At 34.8% G+C, this 12912-nt stretch overlaps 1 protein-coding gene across 2 annotated transcripts in view; it reads right to left on the bottom strand.

Moving 5' to 3' along the window:
• The window catches only part of FGF12 (fibroblast growth factor 12), a 492718-nt gene that overhangs the window by 183735 nt on the left and 296071 nt on the right, over positions 1-12912 (bottom strand). The window lies entirely within an intron of this gene.

A 12912-nucleotide genomic window follows, 5' to 3' on the forward strand; every position in this document is an offset into this window, starting at 1 on the left:
TGCCAGGGAAAGCAGATGTTCTAAGTGCACCCTCACTACATTTTGGCTGAACGCCTGCCTGCTCAGTACCACTCTATCTAGGCTACTGAATAATACATATATATATGTGTGTGTGTATGAATAATACATATATATTTACATATATATATATATACACACACACACACACACATACAAATATACTACATACCTTGAACTTCCCAAGTCAGATATGTGAAACAGGAAACCACATTACTTGAGATCCTTAAAATTATTGTTTAATGGTTTACCATTTCCAAAAATAAAAAAAGTTTTAAAGTTTAAATACATCAACCATATTGGAGAAAAATCCTCTGATGTTTAATGTTTATCATCTCTAAAGTAAACCACCATAATATTTTATAAGTAAATTATAGTCCTTTCTTAATACTTTTTAAAAGTGTTGTGGGACAAATGCAGTGGTATAATTTAGGGAATGTTTATTATGCATTGGGAAATATTAACCAGAAAAGAGAAATTGGCGATTCAGTATAAAGTGTGTAAAAGCATTAGCTCTGGAACAAATAAACTTGCTGAGTTCAAACCCTGGGTCTACCATTTACTATGTGTGACCACAGGCTAATTATTTAAACTTTCTGAACCTCAGTTTACTCACCCACAAAGGAAGAATGATTACTGGACCTGGTATATAGGTTTTTATGATATTTAAATGAGTAAAATTTATAAAGTTTCCATACTTGTACCAGTCTCTTAGAAAATACTCAGTAAACATTAGCCATTATTATCTAATATAACTCAGGCTCATAGGTTAAGAATTGCTTGGCACATTGAAAATACATACAAGGTCCATCCAGAAAAAGTCCACCCATTGTTAATATAATGAAAACAGTATGTGCGACATTGATGTAACTTGGCAGCCAAGGAGAGTGGACTGGGATGTGCATGTGTGAACAATCGCAACCTTACTGACTAGTCAGTGGAGGCGGTAAACTATGCTGTCACAATCAAAATGACTGAGCAAGTAAAGCAACAAATCTGTATTAAATTTTGTGTTGAGCTTGAACATTCCTCCACAGAAACTATTCAGGTGATTCAGAAGGCCGCAGCTATGGGTAACTGGTGATTGGCAGCTTCATCATGACAACGTGTCCACTCATGCATCACATCCCTTGCAGAGTTTTTTGGTGAAACATCAAATCACAGGGTGGCTTTTACCCCCTACAGCCCAGATTTGGTGCCCTGTAACTTCTGGCTTTTCACAAAACTAAAATCACCTTTGAAAGGGAAGAGATCTCAGAATGTCAATGAGACTCAGGAAAATACAATAGGGCAACTGCTGGGAATTGGGAGAACCATGTGAGGTCCCAAGGTGCCTACTTTGAAGGGGACTGAGACATCATTGTCCTGTATACAATGTTTCTTGTATCTTGTATCTTCTTCAATAAATATCTCTATTTTTCATATTACATGGCTAGATACCTTCTGGACAAACCTCGTAGTTCTAGTTCTTTCTTTGTAGTTCATGGTAGAATGTCGTTAGAAAACACCAGCACACATGAGAATAATGTATGATTTATTATTTGTTTAGTTGGTGGCTACAGACTGAATACCTAAGTGAACCAGCCACATATTACAAATACCATTTCCATTAATTACTATCTGCATTCAGTGTAAGAAAGTAAGCAAAGCTGTATACCCTCTAAAGCAATAACTTAGGAAGGAACACAGGATATGGATACAATAGAGCCTCAGAAGCTGGCGATTTCAGGGGAATTTTTAATAATCTCTAACTCCTCACAACTCTAATCCTCTTTACCACTACACCAAGAACCTCCCTCCCCTACTTTTTTTTCTTTTTTTTTTTTTTTTTTAACTTTTAAAGCACTTTAGAGTGTGTGTGTGCATTTTTTTTTTCTTGCAACATAAGCTTAAATTTAGCTGCTGGTCCTAGTTGAATAAAAAAGCAATGTCTTCCTCTCTTATGAATAAATGTACCAGTTACAAACTTTCAGAAAATAATGTCTGTAATTTTCACCATGACTTTATATTCAGATAACACTTTGAAGATATATTTAGTACTGTCAAAGAGCATATTCTTTTACTATTATCGCTAGAGTTCACTTTCCCAGACTAAGCATATTCAAATTTCTTCCTATTTTCATAATGGAAATGACTTCCTTACCTAGCCTTTGAATTCTCTAAAATTGTCTGTCAATCTCAAAACAAAAAGCAAATGTGATCCAATTTGAATAAATCTTTCAAACTAAATGTTGTTCCACAAATTCATATTCATTTTTGATGGGGTTGTTCTCCGAATTCAGTTTAATTCACTCATTCAACAGATACTGAATGCCTAATATGTGCCAGGCACTATCCTAGGTGCTGGAGATAAAACAGTGCAAAATGCAGACAATGCTCTCTGCCCCTGTGGAGCTTATTCCATTTTAGATTTTAATTTAAATGGTAGTCTGATTATATTACTGCTACTATGAATTAACTTATCCATACCAAATAGTAAGGCCTTACTACATTCCAGCTCAGAGATAAATCAAGCATAGTCAATACCTTTAAGGATATAACAAAAAATGTAAATAAGCCAAATACATAATGAATACATACAGATAAATCTGCATAAATATCTTAAGAGGTGCACTGTGTATACAAAGGAAAAAGCTGGACTTCCAGTTAAAGAAATCAAAGACAAAGGTAACTAGTCTTTTCTTAAGGATAATAAAATCAGTGGGGGAAAAAATAATATAAACAAGTATGGAATGAGGAAAATGTGTAGTATGTATAGGGAGCATTTCAGAGGAGAAAGGACATGATAACATAAACAAGTATATTAATGGTAATTGTTCTGAAAGGAAAAAAAAAAGGAGCTGAAAGTAAGGAGTTGAAGGTAAGGATTGAAGTTTATATAGATCAAACAGACAAGGCCTACATGAGAAAAATCCTCACTCTTGAGTAAGAGTATGAAGATGATGAGGGTGTGGGCTGTTTCAATATTTGCGGGAAGAATATTCTGGGAACAGGGGATAGGTAGTATGAGCATTTTGAGGAAGGAGAATGGTGTGTTAGAGGAACAATAGGAAGACTAGTCAAAAGAGGAGAGATAATGGTCTAAATAGGTAATGGGCTGGATTATATCAAAGCTTATTGGTCAAAGGATGACATTAGGCTTTTATCCTTAATAATGTGTGATAAAAGAGAATGAGCTGAGAAGTGAGTTTATCTGACCTATGTTTTATCTAGGTCACTCTGGTGGCTTTGCGAATAATAGACTGAAGGGGAAAGCTGTAGCAACTAGTAACGAGATCAGTTAGGAAGCTGCAGTGGAAGTCCACAGGTGAAAGTCGCTTGGACTGGGTGGTGGCAATGAGGGTATTGAAAAGTGGTCAAATTTTGTGTATGTTTTGAAAGTAGAGTGAATTTACTACTGTTTTCAAATTCAATGCAAAAATTATTGTACCATCTGCTCTTACAATTCTGCCCTTTTTTTTTTTTTCCTGGCAATATGTTTAAAAGGGAAAGTTTCGAGTTTTTTCCAGCTGTCAAAGTTTCAGATCTGTCTGGAATATTGGAGATAATCTTTTCCAAACACCTCATTTTAAAGAGTAGAAAACCAAGAGACAGAAAGCTTACGTTACGTAAACAGGATCACACAGCTAATTAATAATTAAGGACAGGACCAGGACTAGAACCCAGGCTTCCGACTCAGAGTCCAAGATACGTTGCCTTACATTTGGTGATATTTAAATGGTTTATACTCCTTCTCTGGAGTTTTATTTAGTTATTTTGATATCACAAATCTTGGAAGAGAGGCACAAGTATCCCAAACTCAGAAGTTTTCAGGGCCTATGCAGATAAGAAGAAAATGGGCAGGCCAGGCGGGGTGGGGGGGTGGGGTATAGGGACATCCATTGCTTAAATACACTAATTTTCCCCCTGAAATGTGCCAGCTAAATGAAACCTGTGTAGACCTACAGTCTGAGATCTTGGAAATTGTCCATCACTGTGCTAGCCGAAAGGACAAATAAGGATGTTACACCCCATGAGGGTAAATGTAAATGCCGGTAAGGAATTGCAGTAGAGTAAAATGAGTGATTCATGTGGGGTTTGTATGGGCATGGTGGATGAGGGGGATGGCTGGAGAAGGCCTCAGGCAGACAAAGGAGGTAAGAGTTGAAAACGGTTCTGAAGGGTAAGAGTGGCTTACCATGGGGATAAGATTGGTGAAGTCATCCCAAGCAAAAGGGATTAGCATATGTAAAAGCTCCAAAACATGAAACGATGTGTATATGCTGACTTATACCACTATATATGTGTTTTGCAATTCCCCAAACCTATATTTGATCACACACCTGCCTAGAATTGAGCTCTGACTCTCTCCAGAAAATAAGTCAAAATGGAACAGACTCCACACATGCTTGAGATAGCAGGAAGGCTGAATTCCAGTAAGTTTTCAAAATGCCTGCTTTCCCTAGCCTGTTAGGAATTAAGTATGACAGTCCTGAGACAGAGATTGCCTTCAGTAGCATATGTGCACACTCCAAACCCCGGGTGCAGAGGAGAGTTACCACTTATCCCTCCTACAGAGCATCAGAAACATCTGGAAGACTTGTCAAAACAGCGAATGCTGAGCCCCAGCCCAGAGATTCCAATCCAGGACGTCTAGTGGTCCGAGGACTACACACTCGATAAAACCCTGACATAGAGGACTCTTCAATTCCATTCAACCCAGATTAAAGACCTTTAAAGTCTTTCATATAAAAATAGCTGCCACCACCCAAAATTTTACTTCTGCTAAAATGGCCACTGTAAATGAGCTCCTTGCAAAAATGGACTCTCACCTTCACTGATGAGACTGACAGCAACAACTGAAAACAGCAACCAACAACACTGAACTGTGTTTTAGGCATTATTTTAAACATTTTTCATGAATCAACCCATTTATTCTACCAAACAACCTTATGATCAAAGTACTGTGATTACTGTCCCTTAACAAATAGGGGAACTAAGATGTGAAGAGATTAAATAACTAACTCAAAGAGGCATAATTTCAAATGAGATAACCTGGATTCAAATTCTGGCTCTATCATTTACAAGTGTGACTCTCCAGATTTTTATATACTCCTTGAAAATATCACAAAGGATTTGAAATGAAAATTTCCTGTGAGTAACATACCTTCAGAACAAATGGTACTTATGGAAATGGACTCAATCAGTTTTTCTGAGCATATATTCTTTATACATACAAATAAAGGAAAGGCTATCCCCTCGTTTTGTAATATCAGAGATTGTATAAATATGAAATAATTTATGTGATGTACGAAAGGCCAAATGCTGATAAACTTGCAGAGCTAAGGATGGACTAAGAAAATCTCAGTCCTCAACTCTTTCTAGGAATATAAACTTGGTTAAGTGACTCCCATAAGATTCTTAACCACTATGTATATTGCCTATTAATATGCTCATAAATAGCCACAGAGCAAGTAGGAAGGAGGATAACTTCAAATTCCTAATGTTTTGTTTTATTGACCAGAAGGACACATGAGGGCAGAAGTCTTAGGATCAATAAGAAATATAAGACCAGTAAGAAGTTAAGAGGCCAAAGTAAAAACTAAGTATGAGGAATAATTCCCTTTTGATTTTACTTGAATGAGTAAACTATACAAGGAAATAATTGGTTCTTGTTCAAAGTTTCCACAAATATTATTTGGAGGAAGTCTTTAAACTTAAAACATAATCAACAAAAACACATTTCTAACAAATGTCCATTATTTTACTTCTAGTTATCAAAATCAAAAGGCAACATTTCCCCTTTATTAAAAACAAGAAGGAAATAACTGAATTCATAAGCTAAGGCTGAACATTAATTTTGCTCTTGAAAAGATATGCCACTAAGAGTAACAATATTTCATCTACCAGAGTGTTGAAGATTACATAAATAATCTTGCTTAAAGAAAGTCAGCAGGTTCTCCATGCAGTGGGTTGCCTTTTCATTTAGTTGTTTTTTTTCTTTTCTTTTTTTTTTTTTTTTTTTTTTGCTGTGCAAAAAGCTTTTTAGTTTATGGAGTCCCATTTGTTTATTGTTTCCTTTGCTTCCCTTGCCCAAGGAGATTGATCAGAAAAAAAACTGCTACAAAAGATGTCTGAGATTTTACTGTCAATGTTTTCTTTTAGCATTTTTGTGGTTTTGCAACTTATATTTAAGTATTTTATTCATCTGAGCTTATTCTTATATGTATATAGTATAAGTTGATGGCCTAGTTTCATATTTTTTTGCATGTATCTACAACTCAACACCAAGAAGACAAACAATACAATTAAAAAATGGGCAAAGGATCTGAATAGACATTTCTGCAAAGAGGACATATAGATGTCCAATAGACATATAAAGAATTGTTCAATGTCACTAATGATCAAAGAAATGCAAATTAAAACTACAATGAGATCTCCCCTCACACCCGCCAGAATGGCTACCATCAATTAATCAACAAACAAGTGCTGGCAAGGGTGTAGAGAAAAAGGAACCCTCATGCACTGTTCATGGGAATGCAGATTGCTGCAGCCACTGTGGAAATCAGTACGGAATTTCCTCAAAAAATTAAAAATGAACTTCCTTTTGACCCAATGATCCCACTTCTGGGAATATACCCAAAAAATCCAAAATACTAATTCAAAAAAACATATGCACCCCTGTGTTCACCATAGCATTATTTACTATAACCAAGATCTGGAAACAGCTCAAGTGCCCATCAGTAGACGAGTGAATAAAAAAGTTATTGTACATTTACACAGTGGAATACTACTTGGCTATAAAAAAAAGAAAATATTACCTTTGGCAACAGCATGGATAGACTTGGAAATTATGATGTTCAGTGAAATAAGCCAGTCAGTGAAAAAAAATACTATATAATTTCATTTGTATGTGTAATCTAATGAACAAAATAATTTAAGATAGAAAATAGAAACAGAAATATAGATACATTGAACAGATTGACAGCTGTCAGAAGGGACGGGATTAGGGGGCTCGTTAAGAAAAGGTGAGGGGATTAAGTACATACACACACACACACACACACACACACACACACACACACGGCACATAGACTGAACAAGAGTGTGGTGATAGCCAGAGGGAAAGGAGGGTGGGGGGAGGTATAAGTGGGCAAAGGGGAGATAAGTGAAGGTAGAAAGAGACTTGACTTTGGGTGGTGGGCGCACAACGCAGTATGCAAAGGATGTTCTCTTGAATCGTATACTTGAAACCTGCATGGCTTTATTCACCAGTGTCATCCCAATAAATTCAATTTTTAAGAAAGGAAATCAGCAGGATAACACACGCTTATCTTTTTCTTTTCATCCAACTTGTAAGCATGATTTCACACCTACCAGTTGAGGACATATTCTTAAAGTACAGATGACACTAGAAGAAAATAAGATCCCCATAATTATAATTGGCTATGGCATAGTCCTTACTCTCCCATGAGTACTATAATGTGTATACTTAATCAGGTGAAAAAGATGAACCCCTTGTCCAAAAATGCCCCTCGTTAGAGGGAGAACACATCTTTATAATACTTTGCAGTATCCCTTAAGTCCTTGATGATTTTTCCTAACTAACCATTTGGATCATGTTTCTTTCCATTATTTATCAATATAGAACTCCTGTTGCCTCTAGCTGTATCTATACACTTGTGACTGGTGGTATCAAAATATCATGTGTTTAGTGTTATATAGAAAACATAACTAGATGACTAAATTTTTAAATTTCCAGTTGGATTTCTGAAACTGAGATGCGGACCATTTTGAAATGCTTTTCTTTACACTAAATTCATGGAGAATTTAATATATTCACAAAATATTTAAAAAACTGCATTTGTATTTATAATCAGTAGTTAGGAACTCAAAATATTAGAGGTCTAGAATTTTAAAATCTCAGGAAATAAATATTCCAAATTACTGAAATATTAAGTATAAAGATAAAACAATACTAAAACAAAACATGGGAAAAAGTTTTAAAATAATCTTGGAATGAGCAATGCCTTTCTAAATAGGAATAAAAAGCTGAGAGCATAAAAGCATATTTTTAATAAAAAATAAAATAAAGTATGGCAAAAAAAATTAAAGACAAGCAACAAAAAGTAAAAATATTTGCAACTCACATAACAGAATTGGTTTTTTAAAATTTTATTTATTTACAGAGAGGGGAAAAGGGAGGGAGAAAGAGAGGGAAAGAAACATCAATCAGTTGCCTCTTGCATGCACCCCAAATGGGGACCAGCTCTAAATGCAGGCACGTGCCCTGACCAGGAATCAAACCAGCAACCCTTCGCTTTGCGGTGTGACGCCCAACCAACTGAGCCACCCCGGTCAGTATAGAACTGATCTATAAAATATAAAGAGATATCCTACAAAGGAAAAAAACAGATATTTTATAGAAAGAATTATACACAGACATTTTTTTTAAGTGTAGATGGCTCTTAAAATAGATGTACAAGTGCTCAACCTAACTCATGGTAAGAAAAATTAAAGTTTATGTTTTCAGGCAATAAAGAACCAAAAGTTTGATAACACATTTTGTTGACTAGAAGATAAAGAAACAGGATATTCACAGTGTGAATCTGTATGACAAACAGCAAACACGTTTCCAAATTTTAAAAGCATATACCTTTGACTCAGCAATTTCACTTCTAAGAATTCACCCTATAAATACACTTGTACACATGCAAAATGACTTATGTACAAGATATTGTTTATAGCATTGTTTGCATTACCAAAACATTAGAAAGAATGGAAACATTCTTCAATGGGAAATTAAGTTTAAAAATTGTCCCACTGAAATATGTACTAATATATATAGATATAGATAAATAGTATTGTATATGTTGCTAATTGCATAGACTTATGTGGAAGGAAACAAAGAAATGTGACCAGGTGAAAGAAATGGGAGGGGCAGAAAATTGCTTTTGACTATGTCAGTGCCTTTCAGCCATAGAAACACAAGCATAGTTGTTTGGTCAACTATGTTGGGATTAAAGAACTCAAAGCAAAGAGGAAAATTACACAACATCGCAGAACTGGGATGCCTTCATAAGAAGTTGTAAAATAAACTTATGGAATTTGGTTAGTGTTATGTGATTTTTAGGGAGATTCCAAGAAATATAGATTTACTCCAATTGGCTGCCCTAAGGAAGTGCGCATAACTTCATGACTGGGTGTCGTGATAATTCTTATCTATAAGGCAAGAAGAACAGAGCAAGGTTAAAGCTGTATTTGGTGAAGAAGCAGCAGCCACTCATGTAAGCCAGATAAAGAAATACTGCATCATCTTGTAGTTTGGAAAATGTTCTTATTGTTGTGTGTGTTCAGATATGATTACAGAGTGGTTTTGTTTTTGTCTTGATCCATCCCCATCACAGTGGCCTTGTCTGATCTGAATGTTCTGTGAAATTGTTTCTATTCAGTAGAACCACACCTAGGCCTGATGAGGGTGCCACACCAGCCTCTGGCTCTCAGGGACAGTTTTGTTCTTTATCAGCTATATATCCTTTTGTGCCTTTACAACTTTATGCCATGTACTTAACTTATCTACTCAAAATAATGTTTAAAAAAATCTCAGAACTGAAGGAGACCTTAAAAGTCACTGAGCTCTGAGACTATCCCAGCCACCACCATCTTCATCTTCCTGCCACACCAAAGAGATTTCCTCGTAAAAACTCTTTACTAAAACAAAACATGGCAACAATTTTTTTTAAATAATGTTAGAATGATTAATGCCTTTCTAAATAGGAAAAAAAATAACTGAGAGCATAAAAGCATATTTTAAATAAAATAAAATAAATAAAGCATAGCAAAAAAATTAGAGCTAAGCAACAAAAAGTTAAAATATTTGCAACTCGCATAACAGCTGATTTTTAAAACACCAGGTCTTTGTGCCAGTATAGCATCTGCTTGAATATCTCCGGTAAATTCTTGTGCTAATTTATCAGGCAGTTCATTCCACATCAAACAACTCTTCCTATTTTTTGTTCAGAGGAGAAGAGAACAATGCATTTGGTTATAATATCTTAATTGTTTTCACCCCGGAATGTTTGACCTCTTCAAATGTGCTTCTCCTCTAGTAACTAGCTGAGCAGAATAATTACTTTTCTAATTTTATGTAAAATATTCCTATTAATACTCTCCAAACTGCAATTGTCTTCCTCTTTTTTTTTTTTGCCACAGTTCCAACACAGTTTTGCATCTTTTGTTAACATTACATTTGCAGAGATTCTTATCTGTTGCTGATGACATACCCATTTGTTTTCGTATTCAATTACATGTAATTAGTCTTTTCTTCAGGAACAAAAGAACAGGTGTCTTTATCTATTCTATGCAAGATGCCATTGTAAGGTTGGTTGGACCTAATAATGTCTAGTGAACCAAACAGCACAATTCTGACAGATGCTCATAGTAACAAGATTTTTTTCAATTATATGCTTTTTACGCCCACCCACACAAAGTGGAGAAAAGGCATTTTAACATCTTAGAGGCTTATAATTTTCTATTAAAAATTGAGTAGAATTTAAATCCTTCTCTGATGTTTGAAATCCCTACTCAGAAAATATATAAATAAAAATTATTTGTTTTCATTTAAAATGTTTCAATGAAAATATTGGGAGGGACTATCAAAAAAAAGTACATTATTCAAAAACTGGTGAAATCTGAACAAAGTCCAGACTAGACTGCTCAGTTAATAGTATTGTACCAGTATTAATTTCCTGCTTTTGATAATGATGCTGTTGTTACATAATTCAGGGGAACTGGGTGAAGAGTACACAGGAATTCCCCATATTACTTTGTAATTTTCCTGAAGTTTCAAATTATTCCAAAAGAAAAAGTTAAAAATTATTTGGGTAGGAAGGGCATTTAGCCAATGGCCTACATCAACTTATGCACATCTACACAATGAGACATTCGTTCATTTGTTCCTTTTTTTGTTGAGTACTTTCTATATATCAGAGAACATTCTAGGTTCTAAAGATAATTCAAAGATCAGAACAAACTCTCTTCATTCATGGAACTTACAGTCTCCTGAGAGAAAAATCAAAAATAAACAAACAGCAACAATATATATGCCAGGTAGTGATTAGAGCTATAAATAGAAAAAAAGTAGGATATCAGAATAAAGACAGCCAAGGTGAAATGTGTAATTTTATAAGAAATATCTTGGCAGCACTATTTGTAATTGCCCTAAAATAGAAATGATGATTATCCACAAGAGATTGACAAATATATTGGATATATTCATGCAATGGGCTGCTTTACAAAAATGAAAATAACAAACATAAAGCACATATATAGACATAATGTATCAAATAACCATAATATTGGGGAGGAAAAGTACATAACATTTATATACAGTAATGGTCTCACTTATAAAACATTTAAAAACACGTAAAACAATATTATGAATGACTTAAGTAAACACATGTGAAAACATGTATTTTAAAACAGCATCAACATAAAAAATGGCAAATGCAGGATAGTTCTTCTGTTTGGTACTGAAGGAAAGCAGGAATCCATCTGAGATAACACAGGGAGGATGTCAATGTATTGACATTTTTGACTAAATTTTAAGCCAAGGGTTAGGTATCCAGATGATTTTATCCTAGTCTTAATATTTTATAGATCCAAACTACTTTTAACACCAAAAAGTCAAAAAGTGTATGCAGTAGTTTATCTTAATAATAAATAAGATATTGCAAATTTGTAAATTTAGACAGTTTCTAAAAGTACGTGACAAAATATATCACCCTTGATATATATGTGTGTTATCCATAATGCCACTATGCATAGAAATACATTTTGTTATACGAACAGGGTGGAACGAAAGTAGGATTACAGTAGTGAGTACATAAAACACAGTTTATTTTTATATTATTACTTATTAATATTGTATTATTTTCTATGTGAACAACTGTAAACCTGTTTTTGCCCCACCTTGTATGTCAGAGTTTGTGTATAATGTATGTATGTGTGAACACAGATGTACACTAGCCACTGACCCAGTGTCAGCAGAGAAGGCACCTGCAATTATATTTCTAACAGCAATAAAGAAAGGATTTGTCTTAGTTGACCCCACACCTTCACCCCGGCCTTCCGCCACTGACCCACGACACATGCCGTGCATCTGCTGGACAGCGGTCTGAGTGATAGCGCGTCCTATGCAACTGAGTGTGTGCACTTGGCTTACTTGGGGATTGAATGGATCTTCATCAATTTATAATTTTTCAATCTTTTTTCTTTAAAGTGCAGTGGATGGTGCTGATGGAAGATATTAATATTATCATTTCTGGCCACCTCATTTTATAGAAAAATAAACTGAAATCAAGAGATATCTCAGAGATAGCATGACTGACACAGCTTAGAAATTTCCCTGATTCTTTCCATCTACACTTTTGCTTTACTAAATCCACATTCATGTGCAGATGCAAAAATGGAAATCCTACATGGAGAGAAAACCATCCTCATTCTTCTGTACTCAGTTGAAAATGTGAATCATTTAAAGAATGCATTCCCCCAAACACAAACCAACAATGCAAACCACAATAAGCTAATCAACTACTTTGCAGAAAACTGCAATGAAATTCTTTATAATAAGATCTTTTCTTTGCTAATAATTCATAGTTTGTAATGTGTGATATTAAGTGAACAAAGAATAATTTAGAAGGGGTGGACTAGAAATTTTTCACAGTTTAGGAATTGTGTATCTTTCCGCACATCTTTATTTTTAATTGAAAAGATATTTCACCATAAAATACCAAGCTTCTTAGATTACCTTATGCAATCTACCTTTTGGTAGGCTGTCAGTTTGACCACAAAATCATATCCATTAGAAAACAATTCAACTGGACATACATTTAATGAGCATTTACTACGCACGCA

Source organism: Pteronotus mesoamericanus, unplaced genomic scaffold (assembly GCF_021234165.1).
Source record: "Pteronotus mesoamericanus isolate MK-2021 breed Mesoamerican mustached bat unplaced genomic scaffold, CSHL_Meso_final contig_82, whole genome shotgun sequence".
Lineage (NCBI taxonomy): Eukaryota > Metazoa > Chordata > Mammalia > Chiroptera > Mormoopidae > Pteronotus > Pteronotus mesoamericanus.